Here is a 16,363-nt window from a genome sequence, read left to right on the forward strand (position 1 = left end):
TACAGCCTCCCATGGCAAACTGGTCTCAGGTGATGGACCAGACAAAGACAGGATTCAAAAACCCCTGTGAGTATAAGATCTAGGGGACAATTCACCCTGTCCAGGATAGGGTTACCAGGGCCCCACCCTGGAACCAGGCCCAGGGAGGGTGCACGAGGGCGAGCGCCTGGAGACCATGGGACATGGGGCTACTACCTGTAGGGTGGGCCCATGCGGCGGCCGGGGGCAGAGACCCTGTTGGGCCAATCACCAGCTACCGAGACTAACAATTGGGGAATGGAATGTCACCTCTCTGGTGGGGAAGGACCCGATCCACCGCATGAGGTTGAGAGGTACCAGCTCAACGCACGGCTTGGGCTCCAGAACCCTGGAGAGGAGCTGGACTCCCTTAGTCTAGAGTTGCCCTTGGCGAGAGGCGGCAGACTGAGGTAGGCATCTTAGCATCCCCTCGCCTTGCTGCTTGTACGTTGGAGTTTTTCCAGTGGACAAGAGGGTTTGTTCCCTGCGCCTTTGGGTCGGGGAACATGTCCAGACTGTCGTCTGCACCATTAGACCTGCATTCTCTTAAATGGCCACCAGGGAGCAATAGCTGTAGCTGCAAAAGTGCCCAGACCTCTATAAACATTTATGGTTTCAGTTACTTGTTTTGGATCACACTGATTAAAATGCAAACAGATTTTTTCCCCTCAGTGTCAGAGAGTAAGATTCGGAAATAAAAAATTGGCTAATGACTTCGAATTCCTTTAGCCAATGAGCTTGTGTTTTCAGTCTGATCCGATCGCAAAGGTGACATGAGTGATGTCACAGTAGCCACCGGACCTTTTATACTGTGGAAGTGGGATGGCTGTCCTAGACTAGCTCTGAAGCTACTTTGAAGTTGCTAATGGAAGAGTAGAAGATGACCAGCATTGTTCTTGGCCTTGGCCCAAATAACTACATTCTCAAATAAATTAAGCACTTAATAATGGGCCAAAACAAAAATCAGCAAGCAACAACAAAACCACAACAACTTAAAAAAAATTTAAAAAATTATTTAAAAAAATGAATGTAAATGCATTTTAAGATATCATTTTCCTTAAATGTAAATGGTAAATGGCCTGTATTTATATAGCGCTTTACTAGTCCCTACGGACCCCAAAGCGCTTTACACAACCAGTCATTCACACACACATTCACACACTGGTGATGGCAGCTACATTGTAGCCACAGCCACCCTGGGGCGCACTGACAGAGGCGAGGCTGCTGGACACTGGCGCCACCGGGCCCTCTGACCACCACCAGTAGGCAACGGGTGAAGTGTCTTGCCCAAGGACACAACGACTGAGACTGTCCAAGCCGGGGCTCAAACCGGCAACCTTCCGATTACAAGGCGAACTCCCAACTCTTGAGCCACGATCGCCCAAGATCTTGTTGAAATGTTTATTTCAGACTTTTTGATCTTTTTGAACTGTATCCATCGTTGCCTTTTCCATAAAGAATACCTGATGAAAAAGCTCAGGAGCACTGGAATGGATCAATGGTGCCTTCCAATCAGACTGATTTACTGAGATAAAAACATCACAGGTTATTGCTGTGAGGGGTGTTGTGTAAAACGTGACTCCATGTCTGTGGGCGTGGCTTACAATGGTTGACTTTCGGGAAGGGAACACTGTGGGGTGAAGCTCTAGAGGGAAACAGGGGGACAGAGAAGCAGACGGGCGGAGTGAATTTTTAATGATTTGCTTTTAACTGTAGACTCTGGTTGTGCTGCTGTCCTAGTAACCTTAGACCTGACAGCAGCCTTCGACACTGTTGATCACAACATACTGTTATCCCGCCTAGAACACTGTGTCGGTTTGAAAGGTACTGTCTTAAAGTTTTTCCAGTCCTACCTGGATTACAGGAGTTTTTCTGTTCACCTCGGTGAACTGTCATCTCCCAGAGCTCCTTTAACTTGTGGTGTACCTCAGGGGTCCATTCTAGGCCCCCTGCTGTTTACTCTGTATTTGCTCCCTCTGGGCGATGTGCTGCGCAAACATAATGTGTCCTTCCACACCTTTGCTGATGACATTCAGATCTACCTCCCTCTGAGGTTAGACTGTAAGGACTCTTTGCAGCCGTTATTCTCCTGTCTGTCTGACATTAAGACTTGGATGGCTCTTAACTTCCTACATCTAAATGAAAGTAAAACTGAAGTCATTGTGTTTGGGCTTCCTAAAGACCCCAACCTTTCCTTTGATTTTATGGGACCCCTAACTTCCAAATGTACTTCCTCCATTAAGAGCCTCGGTGTTACTTTTGACAGTGCTTTTAAATTTGATAAACAAATCAGCTCCGTAGTCAAGGGATCTTTTTATCATCTACGGATTTTAGCTAAAGTCAAGTCCTACCTGTGCAGGAACGATCTAGAAAGGGTGGTCCATGCTTTTATTACATCACGGCTGGACTACTGTAACTCCCTTTATGCTGGTTTAGATCGTTCCTGTCTGCATCGCCTCCAACTGGTGCAGAACGCTGCTGCTCGCATGCTGACCGGTTCCAAAAAGAGAGACCACATCACTCCGGTCCTCTGCTCTCTCCACTGGCTCCCAGTTGCTTTTAGGATTGATTTTAAAATTTTACTGCTGGTTTTTAAGGCTCTTAACGGTACTGCACCTCCTTACCTGGCAGAGCTTCTTAGCATTTACCGCCCCAGGAGATCTTTGAGGTCAGCAGACCTGATGCTTTTAGATGTTCCCAGGTACAGATTAAAGACTAGGGGAGAGAGGGCTTTTGCTGTGGCTGCACCCAGACTGTGGAACAGTTTACCTCCTCACATCAGATTCTCCACAAGCCTAGGAACTTTTAAAACTGCTCTTAAAACTCACCTCTTCTCATTGGCTTTTAGCAAGGTTTAACTTACTGTTTTAACTTATTGTTTTTATCAGTGAGGTGTTTTATGTACTTGTGTTTTTTGTATTTTATATTTGTATTTTATTGTACAGCACTTTGGTCAGCCTTGGTTGTTTTTAAATGTGCTTTATAAATAAACTTGACTTGACTTGACTTGACTTGAAAAAAGAAGAGGGTAAAGAATTAACATACACAAAAAAATCTTGTCTTTCTTTTGTCCTCCCTGGCATTGCCTGGGCTCCATCCAGACGGCAGCTCCTCTCTTCTGTTGTATAGAACAGAGGGAGGCGACACGACGCCTGTCAAAAATCCGAGAAATTCTGCCCCGGAGCCCAATCTTAGCCAGAACCTGTGACAAACAGTCTCCTCGCATGCCGACAGTCTAATCTGCACCAGCATCAGTGAGGATGTGGGGGGGCTAGGATCATCCTGAACCACAGGAGGTCCCACACTGTTTTTACTGCAGCTGATAGCTGGAGTGATGCTGTTGTTTGTGTGCTAACAGCCCGTCTGATGGCTCCAAGAGCACAGCCAGATTGGCTCTTAGTGTGAAACAACAGCAGCCATTAAAGCTCCTCCATACGGCCTGGGGCGAGAGGAGCAGGAGGAGGGGGCCATCTACCCCAGACTGAGTCCAGCCCAGTGTGAGACGGAGCTTGTCTTTTTGTTTTAGTTGGTAGTAAACACAATCAAGGGATTCAGCTTAGTTTGCATGGCCTTAGCTAATCTGATTATTTGATTCTTCTTACAGCAATGAAGAGATTTCTGGAAAGAGGAAATGTGCTCTTCTTCCCCACGGCCGAGGCTTAGCAGAGTTTAGCACATTCAAACGCACCGTGGTGCATACTCTCTGTGTGAGTGCACAGACACAGGAGGAGGATCACTGCTCTTATCTGCCACGTGCCAATCTTAAATCCCCAGACACAGACACAGACATTGGGGGGCAGGTAAATATCCACTGTAGGCATGCCTCAGGGGTCCCCCCACCTGCTGGATAAAAATAGCTGTTGGGTGATTTCTGACCCCTGCATGCGAGAACACACACAATGCCAGAAATACACATCTTCAGCTTTTTAACATGGACAGTTTGTCATTTTTCAAGTAAACTCAATGTAATTTTTGACTTGACAAAAACGTAAATGTTAATTTAGGCTTTAGGGGAAAAGAAACAAACCATGGCAGTTTCTTAAAACAAATTATTAACAAGTAAGTCAGATGTGTGTTGTACCAGCCTCGAGTACATCTATAAAAAATGCACAAGTGAGGCCTTTAAATAAAAACAATTGATCATTTAAACAAGAGTTTCACAACTTTTTAAAATAAAAAACAACAAATGCATTCAAGATCAAATAAAATGGCTGTAACAACAAAACTAAAATAAATACAGTGGAAGTGAAAGAAATGTATTTATATTATTCGCCCAGTTTATTTGCACTCATGTCACAACAGTCCCCCGCTAGTCTCCATTCTCTTGTACTCAAACTACCAAATATCAGAGCAGATTTCGGTCATTTTAACTCACCTGTCCTACGTTTACAGTCAAGTCACAAACAACTCTGGTATCTGCAATACTAGACATGGAAAAACCCCAAGTTGCTGACGGTGTCTTCTGTGTTACGTCTCTCTCTAACTAACAACCATAGACTATTTAAGAGATGGATGGCCATCACTGTGGCGTGACACACTGGCTAGTGGGCGGCTATTTTAAAGCCTCAGGTCTGGCATTGTTTTTTTTCACAAGACTGGACATGCTGGGTGAGGGGTGGACCTGAATTATAACTCCAGGAACATTGTATGACTATAATAGCAGTATTTTTGTCAATCACAAAATAACCTCATCCTAAAGCACTCCCTGTTCTATTGTCCATTAGACTATAATGGGAGCATCATTTACCAAATGAACATCATCTTACTGAAGTATTAAAGAGAACTTGAAACTTCTGACTCAGGCTATAAAGTCATTAGAAGAAATGTTTACAGAGGCCATAAATCATGCGACAAATAGGGTCATTTTCCCCATTTACGGTATTCATTGGGTTCATATTGTGTATCCGGAGGTTAAATCCATCCTTTATATATGGTGCCACCCCTCCTTTTTTTCTTTAACTGAGAAATTAAGACCCAGTATTCAGACTTTCTTTCCATTTTCAGCGAGGTCTGGTGCTAAATAACAAGGTCAAATAAGGATAATGGCTAGGGCACATTTCACATCAGGGACTTGTTCAGCGCAACCAATCCAATGTAGCAGATTTAAGAGTAGCTAGAAAGGTACAATAAACAGTAATGATCCAAAAGGTTGATTCTGTTCAGTGACTTCTTCAGTCTCAGCTGCACGTTTCCCAACCTTATCTGGGTATGTATCACACAAATATGACTCTCTACTTCCACTGAAACCACTTCTTTTTCCCAATTCTGTATTTTTCAGGCCAGAACACGTGGAGGCAACATTAAAAATTTAAACTGAAGAGACTTAATTGCTGACACAAACAGACATGAGTCACACCACACTGAAGCCAATTTACAGCCTTTTAATTTTTTTTCCCTTGCTACACAGTCAACACTTTGATGTGTGAAACTGTGATCACAGCACAGCTGCAGCGGTTTCAAATTCTACAAAATGACAATGATCTGCAAAATCTCAACAGTGAACTGACTGGAGTCAGCCAAGCTAATTTGCCTGAACAGTGGTCAAGTCAAAGCCCTGATACAGTCACTGTCACTTTGTTAGGTACACCTGTTTGACTCCTTGTTAACACAAATATCTAATCAGTCAGTAACACGGTAGTAATTCACGTGACTCTGAATTTGGGATGGTTGTTGGTGCCAGATGTGTTGGTGTCGGAGTATTTCAGAAACTGCTGATCTACTAAGATTTTCCCCACACAGCCATCTCTATGGTATACAGCAGAGGTGTCAAATATGGCATAATCAGCCCAGCAAAGAGTCTAATCTGGCCCACTGGAAGGACAAAGGACAACATACATTTTTAAAGTTTAAGTATTTTTTTGTTCAAAAAACAAGAAAAACAAAAACGGAAAAACTATTCTTTTTCAAGGGATTCATGCTAAACTAAATGAACAATTACAAAAAAATTAAATTACAAAAATTTGGTGACCATAGTCACCACATGTATGATTCTCGTCCGGATGCACCTGACAAGTCTGCAGCAACTGTGTGACGCTATCCTGATACGGATCAATGTCGTCGAGAAATTTGGACATAACGCTGTGCTTGAAGGGAGTGTCAGAAGACAGAACGCATCTATGTTTCTGCTTTGGCTGCTCTTCATGGCTGTACAGATTCTTTTTGAGCTAATGCAAAATAAATGAATTGGCTAATTTCATTCAATTCACAATATTAACAGCATTGTATTTAATACCCAGCTGGATGCAATTCCCCGGGTAGCAAAAAAACACAAATCCAGCCGTATAGAGCGACCTTCAGCTCTCTATTGTATGACCTGCATGAACATATCCCTGATGATTTTTCTGGGCTAGAATCTCTAGTTTCAAGTCATACTGCATAAAACATGGAGATCATTTTATAAATGGTACTAATTTAAGTAATAATGGAAGATAAACCGGGGTAAATCGAGTCAAACATGCCATTATATTTCTAGGTTATTAATAAAGAAAAGGTAAAAATAGGCACAGCAGGATAATATTTGCCCCATCACCATTTTTAACTGCCCCCTCAGCCACTTCCCCGTAGTGCTGGTCCCGCCTGAACATCTGCTGTAGTCCACACTTTTTGCTCTGCTCTTTGCAGAAACAGCGGCTAACGAAACCCTGGTTGTTTTGCTGTTTCTGGAAAGCTCAAGAAGGAAATGCAAGTTAACAGAAGGAAAAACGGCAGCAGTATGAGCAAAAAGACAATATTGACTTGCTTGTGCTTCCTCAAAGCATCGAGTTAAATGAGTTAAAGAATTCAAGATAGGAATAGTCTTCATCTGTCCCAGACTTACTGCCATTTATCTAAATGATTTCATTAAAAACAAAAAAAAACATACTACTACTAAGCGTCTGCATTTTCTTCATGGTTCAAATTGCCAAAGAAAAGGAAAATCAATGTCAACTCTGAATCCAGGGGTCCTTGTGTGCCCACAGAAAGAAAGCGGCCAAGCAACAGCCCCACTGAGCCAAAGAATCAGGCCTGGGGGAGTCCAGTTAAGGAGACAACAACGCAAAAAGAAAAAAGAAGAAGAAAAGAGGGGGATCGCAGCAGGCTAAGAGTACAACGGGAGACCAGGGAAAAAAACTGATGGAAGAGGAAAATCTTGGGAAGAATATCGCTGACCGAAATGTCCCCATCATCCACTTCCTGGCACGTCTTTGTCAAGACACAATCAAAGAAGAGTGAGCGAGGTAATGGTTAGAAAAAAAGTAACTGTGGGAAACCGTAGGTGTCAACTGAAGGCAACCTTTCAAGTGACACAAATCCCTGCCGTTTTTGTGCAACAAGCTAGGGCTGCACAGTCCTTGACAAAACTATAATCACAATCATTTTGTTCAATATTGACAGCATAATCTTTTGTGATGATTATTTATCAATTTCGGTGTTTAAAAAAATGAAAACATTTATTGCGTTGTTGTGAAAACAGAACAGCGCTTTCTAATTTGTAGAAATCATCATCATTTCTTAAAGCTGTACCAAACCCTAACACGATGAAATAAACACACGCTGCTTTCAGTCTTACATTGCGCTGAGGTTACGTTCAGCTGCTCACTTCTTCACAAGGGTTTGAGGCAGGTAGCGCCACATGTTTGATGTGGCAGATTCTCTCACTGGATGGCCTTACGAGAATATTTGATCCTCCTGTGACAGAATACTGTGCTACATTTATATTATACAACCTTTATGGTCACAAACTAATCTCTTATGTCGCGATTTGGAGTGCATTTGATGAGCATGCATTTTAAATATTGCTACTGACTAGCTGCTACACATGTATCATGTATTAGGGCATATGAAGCTTTGGTGTTGATGAAAATAAATTAAGGGAACTAAAGGGGTAATTTATAGAGAGCTTAAGGGTTTCTTCCTTTTCCATGCTTGCTTCGTAATCTTGATGGCTTTGCCTTTGTGTTGTAAAAAACAATAAACCAGTTTTAAAAGCAACTCACATGGATCACTGGGATGGATTAAGCTGCAATCAATGTCCTCTGCTGCTGGGGGCTCACTTAGTGAAGTGAATATGCTGGGTTTTGTTATACTTCCATATTTTATTGAAACCTTCGACCAGACAGTCTGCTTTGCTTACATAAGAGAGATTGCAGTTATCATAGACGAAATAAAAGATGGATGTAGCTTCTGGCTCTAAAAAGAGTAGACAATACTGAAGCGCTTTAGTTCTTTTTAATGGCCAGCAGGGGGTGACTCCTGTGGTTGCAGAATCCAGCTGTATAGCAGAGTTTGGGAGAATAACATCCCCTTGATCAGTGATGTCAGTGAACACTTTCCTGATGAGTTAAAGCAGATTCAAGTCATACTGAACAGAACATGTTCTGTCTGTCTGCCCGTCTTTCTTTTGGGTGTGCATGCATGAGCGTCTGCTGCATGTGTGGAGAGGAGAATGAGTGTGAGGTTTTCTAACGGTTTGAACTTTACTTTTTACAGTGGTGATTCCCATTTTAGCTCTGTTCACACAACTTTCTTTCACTGGTGTGTTTTTGGTGTTTTTTTCAGCAGCATATAGCACTTAGCTGGGTACGATCGTGGGAATGATATGTGGTTCTGAAGGCTTTTGGAGCCTTTCCTGTCAGCATGGTATTAAAATACCCATTGAATTACTCGGTTGAGAAGTATTGTTTGGCTGTAGGGGAACTTGTTGAATGTGACAGCATGAAGGCAGGGTCTAGGAGAAATAATGCGGTTGTCATGTTTCTGGATTCTATAGACAAGGTGAGTAGCCTAGTTGAGAGGGGAGTTGTTTTGAGGAAGATCATCCTGTCCAATTTGCCAACTATTGGCAATGATGTATTGCTGCAGCAGTTGTCATGTCATGATCAGCAAAGACAATGCTCCCCTCTGGGTGCAAATCGGCAAAGTTGAGGCACAAAGCTGCTTCGACTGTTCTGCCAGGGCTCAGAGCAGAGGGAGCTCTTGTCCGTTAACGTTTTCAAATTATCTGTGAAATGCATAGAAGATGGAGGCGTTTGTTAATAATTTGCCAAAGGTTTCAGAACAACACAACATTGTCTTGAATCATCCCTCAACTCTACAAGAACTGCAGGAGGCACTGTTGAGTAGGGGTGGGCGATATAAACGATATACGATAGAAACTATATAAATTTGGCCAACGATAGAGATTTTGACTATACCGCTCAATCCGATAGCGCATGTTGATGATGTCATCAAGCTGCGCCTGTTTGGTCGAAAGCATCGCAGTGGCTAAAACCATTATCATCTGCAAATTATGGCGGGCTACAGTCATAGCAAAGAGATGAAGCACCAATGAAATATGGGGAAAGCCAAAAACTGCACTTCCTCCACGTCCATAACATTGATTCATTAATGTTGAATTCTCTCGCAGCTGCTCTGTTCCCATGTTGTTGCAGTATATTAATAACTAACCTCGTATTGTGGATGAATCATCTCAGTTGTTCTCCTGACTGAAGTTTGCCCCGTGTATAGCATCCTGCTATGCGATTGCATTTGTCCCTGACCACCAGAATCCCTCACGTTAACTTTTAATGAGTGGAAAAAAAGTTGGCGTTCATCCTCTAGCTGTGTTGCTAGCAATCACGTAGCACAACATTATATACCAGGTAGTCCAACTTCAGTAACCCTGCAAACGCCACTGCTGTTTAGTTTTCTGTCTTCATTTATGTTGGAAGTGATAGCAGAGCTGTACGTTTGAATTCGTTTCAAAAATCTCTCAGTCAGAACATGGTATGAAATGTTTAGGTGGAAACTAGCGAGCTAACTTCCTGTTAACTTCTAACTCCGTTAAATTGAATAAATTCTGTTTTCATGGGTGCATGGATGTAAAACTTAATTGTTAAACCTGGTAAAGCAGCAACGCTGATGATTTAATTAAAGATGAAAGAATTCAGACCATTTTTAACTCTTAGTGTTCGCTTGACTTTGGGACCTGAAACAGACGGAGTTTTGGACCCAGATTACTCCGCGAAGCTCCTCACTACCGCAGCCGTAATGCTCTGACAATCCATCAAGCAGTGCGGCTTACCAAAGTTGTACTAAAACATTTTTTAACAGATTTCTGCTCGCCAAAATCGGTTCGAGGTCAGTAAGCACAACCAGAATTCATACATAAGGCACAATCTCAATTTTTGAGAAAATTAAAGGATTTTAAGTGTGCCTTATAATGTGGAAAATACGTTATACAGAAGAAAAGAATATATCGTGATATATATCGTTAAAGCACGTGCTTCAAATTATATCTCGATATGAACTTTAAGCCATATCGCCCAGCCCTACTGTTGAGTACGGAAAATTGTAAAGCTCCAGGAATAGATTGCCTGTGGAATTTTATAAACCACGCTGGTCCGTGTTGGCTGAAGATCTGTTGGAAGTTCTCAATGACAGGGTGGGCTAGGGGAAAGCAACCCCTCAGCTGCTGAAGAGTTGTGCTCGCTCTTCTTCCCAAGAAGGGAGATCTTTATGAAATAAAGAATTGGAGACCATCAGTCTCTTAAGTGCTGACTATAAGATCTTAAAGGTTGCGAATGACCAAAGTTACACATTTTGATCAGTCGTAATGGATCCATGGCAGATCAATAAGAGCTAACAGACCACTAATTTGGGATTATTTTGACATTTCTAAACTACTGGACATAAACTCTGGTCTGATTTCCCTTGACCAAGAAAAGGCAGTTGATTGGGTAGAGCACAAATATCTCTGGGATAAATTGATGACTTTTGGTCTATCCTCTGGGTTCAGTGATTAAAACCCTCTATTGTACCATTGAAAGGGTTTTGAATGGTTGACCACCATGGTCAATAGTGGTTTAAGTGCTCCTTTGAATGTAAAGAGGTATTCGACAAGGTTATGTCAACTATGTTTAATTCTGTAAATATTGAACCTTTGTTGTGTCAAATTAAAAAAAAGGTTACATCAAGTAAAACTAAATTAAATTTCTTTACCTTTTCAGCTTATCAAGATGGTATTATAGAGTCAAATGTCTTAGATGTTTTATAAATGTGATGTAAAATGTCATCATCCAAGGTTAACTGGAGTAAGGCTTTGTTAGTAGGAAAATGGACAAGAGGGGGACCCAAATTACTTGATGAACTAAAAAGGGTAAAAGTGGTTTAAAATATTTGGGTGTTTACTTGGGGGAACGAAAAATTGGAAAGGTTTTTTTGAACTGATTGAGAGTAGGTTAAAGAAATGCCATTGGTTTTTACCGAGAATTTCTCACAGGGCTTGCACACTTACTAACAGTCTTTTTGCATCATCGCTGTGGCACCGTTGTTTTGGAACCCCACCGAACCTATTAATGAAATTGCAGACTATTATTTGAAACATTTTTGGGACACATGCATTGCGTACCTCAAAGTGGTTTTTTTTTTTAGAAAAGCAGCTTTCAGGTTACTGTTTTTAAACGTTGGTTTTGATGTGAAACCTGTATGGGGGCTGCTTTATAGGCCACCACTGACCAAAAATACTGGTGATTTACGATGGTGGATTCTACATGGTATTATTGCAGGTCAACGCTTTTGTGTCTATCATCAAGCCTAGGGTTTCAGATAAATGTCCTTTTTGTTCAGTAAGAAAGACCACCATTTAGTGACATTTGGGAAGCATTTGGAGAATGTTTTACAAGACAGGCTTTTATCTCTGTTTTTTCTTACAACATGAAAAAGAAGGAAAAAAGGATGATTGTTGAATTTTTTCCTGGGCCAAGACAAGTTGACAATCTATTTGAGTAGAAAATATAAGATTAACACAAATACTGTTACTGTTAATACAAATGTTAAGAGCAAGAGTGATTAGAATAGAAATATTATTTCATAATGGATGATCTGAATGTTTTTCAACATCTCTGTGACTATGAAGGTAGTTTGTTTACTTTAAATAATTCAGAAAAACTGAATGTTTATATGGATCATTATTAAGTAAATAAATGTGCTTTTAAAAATCAATCTTTCTTTCTATGATGGCCTCTACTGGAGATGAAAAAGGAGGTGTGGCTCACAAGGTAAAAAATGGGAGAAACATTTTGGACATAAAGATATATTTTGTGTGTTTGCGTCTAATCCATATAAGGTCAGAATTATTAGCCCGCCATAAAAACGTCATTCTTTAAAAGTATTTTGAGGCACCAAAACAAAAGAAAACTTTAACGCAGCCTTTCCAAATATTATAGTTTTATTTCTGACTTTTATATTTTAATCACACACAGAAACAATATTATTTCACAAAAAACTAATTATTTGCCCCCCTGATGCTGAAAGTCAGTTGTTTATCTTTTTTGCTGTATAAGAGCCTGTAGTCATGCAGTTTTTAAGTCTCACATGTTTTTAGGCCATTCTTCTTTGACAAATCTCTTAAGATGCTCCAAATTTGATGATCTTCAGGCACAGACCTTGGTCTTCAGTTCACCCAACATATGTACAAGTCGGGGCTTTGTGCAGGCCATTCAGTTGGAAATGATTCTTACAAAGAGAGATGCATGTTTTGGGTTGGTATTGTTGGAAGACAAAGAAACGACCCAGACCCGGTTTCACAACCGACTGCTTGAGGTTTTCTTTCAAAATCTTCGCATATCAGTTCTTGGTAAATGGTAAATGGGCTGGTTCTTATATAGCACTTTTCTACTCTCTGAGCACTCAGAGCGCTTTGCACAACTTGTTCATTCACCCAATCACACAAACACTTTTTCTAAGCTGCTTTCTATCCAACATTCCCACAGACATTCATATGTATGTATTGGAGGGCAACATGGGGTTAGTATGTTGCCCAAGAACATTTGGTATGCAGACTGGGATGGAACCACCAACCTTCAGGTTAGTAGGTGACCACCTGTAGCTCAGGTGTAGGTCTTTGTGATTCCTTCTATTTTGATGGGATTCCCAGTTCCAGTTCCTCAGATCTGACTTGATTTTACACGCTTTGAGCTTTACAAAGTTAATAGGTTTGTCCTCACCTGTAGTCGTCAGTTTGAATCCCATTCTGTTCATTTTTGAACTCTAAACTTGGCAATGGACATTTTGTCTCAGTTTACAACCACATTGTATAACAATGTTAAATGGGCTAGATCCTATATAGTGCTTTTCTACTCTGAGCATTCAAAGTACTCAGAGTAATAAACATTTTTATGTTTATTTTGCATCGTTTCAGTGAGTTTCAGCTATCCATAGTTATCAGCTCCCACATGTGCTGCCATTTAATCAGACAATTTGTCTTTGTCAGCTGTGGAAAGCTGCAGATCTCTGTCAAAACAAAGACGACATGTTAGAAATTCAGATCCAAGACTCAGAGATGTTAAGCAGTTTCAAGGAATGTTACGAGATATGCAGAGTCTGAGTCACTGGGTCTGGTCATAATAAACAAGCTGATGGAAATGTATGCATCACTTTTTCTCGGTTCTTTAAAGATTGTAATTTTTGGTCTGAAACGAGCTTCGTACCACGTTTCTTTTAAAGTTAAAGTATGTCTAACTTTGATCACTATCCATATGCCTTGCAACAACAAAGAAACATCACAACAATGCTGCTCCGCCTCTCAGGAGAAATTCTGCATTTTAAGAGCACACGGTGCATCCAAATGCATCAAGACTCTTGTTCTGTGGGGACAAAAACGTCTCTTTAATTCATCTCTTCCTTGTTAACTCAAGATCAAATGGCACTGCTCTCTCTCACCTGGACACACAGACTAAAGCAATGAAATGCTGCAGGGCTTTTCAAATATTCACAGCATGTTTTTCTGAAAGCACGCACATTCATAGTCAGGTTAGATTTTGGGATGAATTTGGGTTTGGAATCCTTAAATTTTCAGTGCTGCTCAAACTGCCGAGAACGTTGCTGCTGGCTGAAAAACTGAGAGGGATGAGCTGAGATAAGAAAGATTTCCAGATGAGTTTGGGGACTTTGGGAGGGATTCTGGCTCTGGTTAGAGATGGGAGAGTGAGGAGGGAAGTCGAGGGGGGTTAAAAGCTTCAACTTTGTTATTCTTCTGCTTGGCATAGAGGACCAAAATAGAGGGAGGGCATTGGACATGTGGCTATCCCTTCACTTTTTAAGGAAACTAATATTTTTCACTTAAACTGTTTTAATTTGATCCACAGCTATGAAAACATAAAAGGCTAAAGGTGCCGTACATGACCAAAGTTCATCCGATTAAACAAAACAGACGTGCCATCCATTAACCTGACTGATCTCTTTATGTGTCCAAAATAATCCTTAGGAAGTTGCTGTTATTTTGAATAAAATAAAGAACCATTCTTAGCAATCAGCAGCTGAGATCTGGTTCACACACAGCCTGTGACATCCACTCTGCATGCACAATCAACCCATCAGCTCAGTCTCTTGCTGTCCCTGCTGCTGCCTCAGTCGCTTGTGGACTTGGCACAGGATTCTGAAGCGAGCAGCAAAGAATAATGAGGTGATCATGCCATTGCTCCATGCTTCATTACACCCCCATCGGCTCCCAGATCTCCCAGGCCCAGAGAGGCCTTGCTCGGATTTAAGTGTGCATGTTATTAGTCTCCTATGTTAAGACACTTCCTTCACCATTCATACTGTGTGATGAGAGAAGTCTGAAGTCACAAGAACTCAGATTTACTGCTTAATCCTGTGTCCTGTCCTCGTATTTTGGGGGTTTCTTTGGGGGAGAGAGAAAAAGAAAGGGATCATTTTAATGCTAGAACCATCAATAATTCTCCAGACTGATACCAAGAGTGTTAGTTCCACAAAAAAAGAACCTTTTTCGAGAGATTTTTCTACAAACCCTGAAGAGGCACCTCAATTAATGGTTGTTTGAGGCCTAAGGCCATTAAGGTTGCTAGGGAAGGATGTATGTTGCCCAACTAACTTTGGTTGCTTTGCTTGCCAGCAGATTGCCGCTGTTGTCTGTAGTTTGCAAAAAAAAAAACATTTGCCATTTTCTTTCCAAACAGTAGTGAAAATTGGAAAAAAGTAAAAATCTAATTGGAAAGGCAGAACATTTACCTTAAAAGTAAAGTCATGCCTTCCCGCTGTGCTTCCCTTTGCAACCATTACATTTCCAAAGATGGAACTTTTCCTTTGAAAGTGAAAGGTTACATATGCATCACACTTTTCAGTTTCACTGCTACTTGGCAAAGAGTCTGCATGTGTTTGGGAAGTCAACACATTTCATGACCAGGGCAACGTGTTAGCAACCAAACGGTAGGATTCTTTTAGTACAACACCATTCTTTGCTACAAACTTCATGCTAGCAATTGAAGTAACCAGTTGGCAAACTCTTGTCAACTGGTTGCAGAATAGGGGTGGGGGAAAAAATCGATACTGTGTAGTATCGTGATATTTTGTTTGCTAATAATGTATCGATACAGGGACAGCAGAAATCGATATTTTGTTACAAAAAACGTTTTTGTGGACTGGACTCTGACTTCAGAGCATGTTGATCAGCTCCTTTTTCTGATCAAGAATCCTGACATTCCTTCACTGTCCAAATGTGTTTAACTTTTTTTTTGTAGCAATAAACATGTTTTATTTTAATTAAGTTTAAAACTTTTTTATTTAATGTAAAATTATATTTTGTTTTAATTTACCTTCAAATTCTTCAGTTGCTGAAGGGGCTGCATAGTTTTCATAAACTGCATAGTTCAGAATAGCTATAATTGTACCAGATGGTTGCGTTCAGTTAAGTTGGACTAGACTGTAATACAAACCGTTCAGTTTGTCAACAATAAAACTGAAATGAGAGAAAGACTGAGTGTGAGACTTTGATATTAGATAAAAATTAATATTGATAAAGTTTACCTTTATGTACAGAATCTAAATATTGCAAAATATTTTTAAAAATTGCAATAATATCGTATCGTGCGTTAAGTATTGTGATAATATCGTATCGAGGGGTGTATGGTGATTCCCACCTCTATTGCAGAATACAGAATACAAAAAAGTTGTTTTTTAATATCTGCACCCTTAAATGACTATCAAAAATATATAAGCTATTAAAAATTAAAATTGATGAATCAATTTCTATCCCAACCATAAAGTGGGAGGGAGATGGATCGACCAATCAAAACCTCTGGACACAAGTATGCTTAAACACTGTCAAAAAATCTGCAACGTACAGCAAATACAAACTATACAGGACAAATGTTGTTCCAAATGGGCCTTAGACTCACAACTATGCAACTATTGCAAAGACAACTCTGCTGAGAACTATATGCATGCTATTCTAGCAGAGGATACGTAAGGACCACACGGTTTATTTGCTGTATCTCAACCTCACCCAAGCTGTGAACTTTGTAAACAAAACTGACATAAGTGAACCAGATAAGGAAGTAATTACATCACACATACATACAATACATAC

The 16,363-nt window shown here is 40.7% G+C and overlaps 1 protein-coding gene across 1 annotated transcript in view; it reads right to left on the bottom strand.

The window, feature by feature from the left end:
* Positions 1-16,363, bottom strand: part of large2 (LARGE xylosyl- and glucuronyltransferase 2) — a 131,388-nt gene that overhangs the window by 76,051 nt on the left and 38,974 nt on the right. The gene's annotated exons all lie outside the window — the stretch shown is intronic.

Source organism: Neolamprologus multifasciatus, chromosome 1 (genome assembly GCF_963576455.1).
Source record: "Neolamprologus multifasciatus chromosome 1, fNeoMul1.2, whole genome shotgun sequence".
Taxonomy (NCBI): Eukaryota; Metazoa; Chordata; class Actinopteri; order Cichliformes; family Cichlidae; genus Neolamprologus; species Neolamprologus multifasciatus.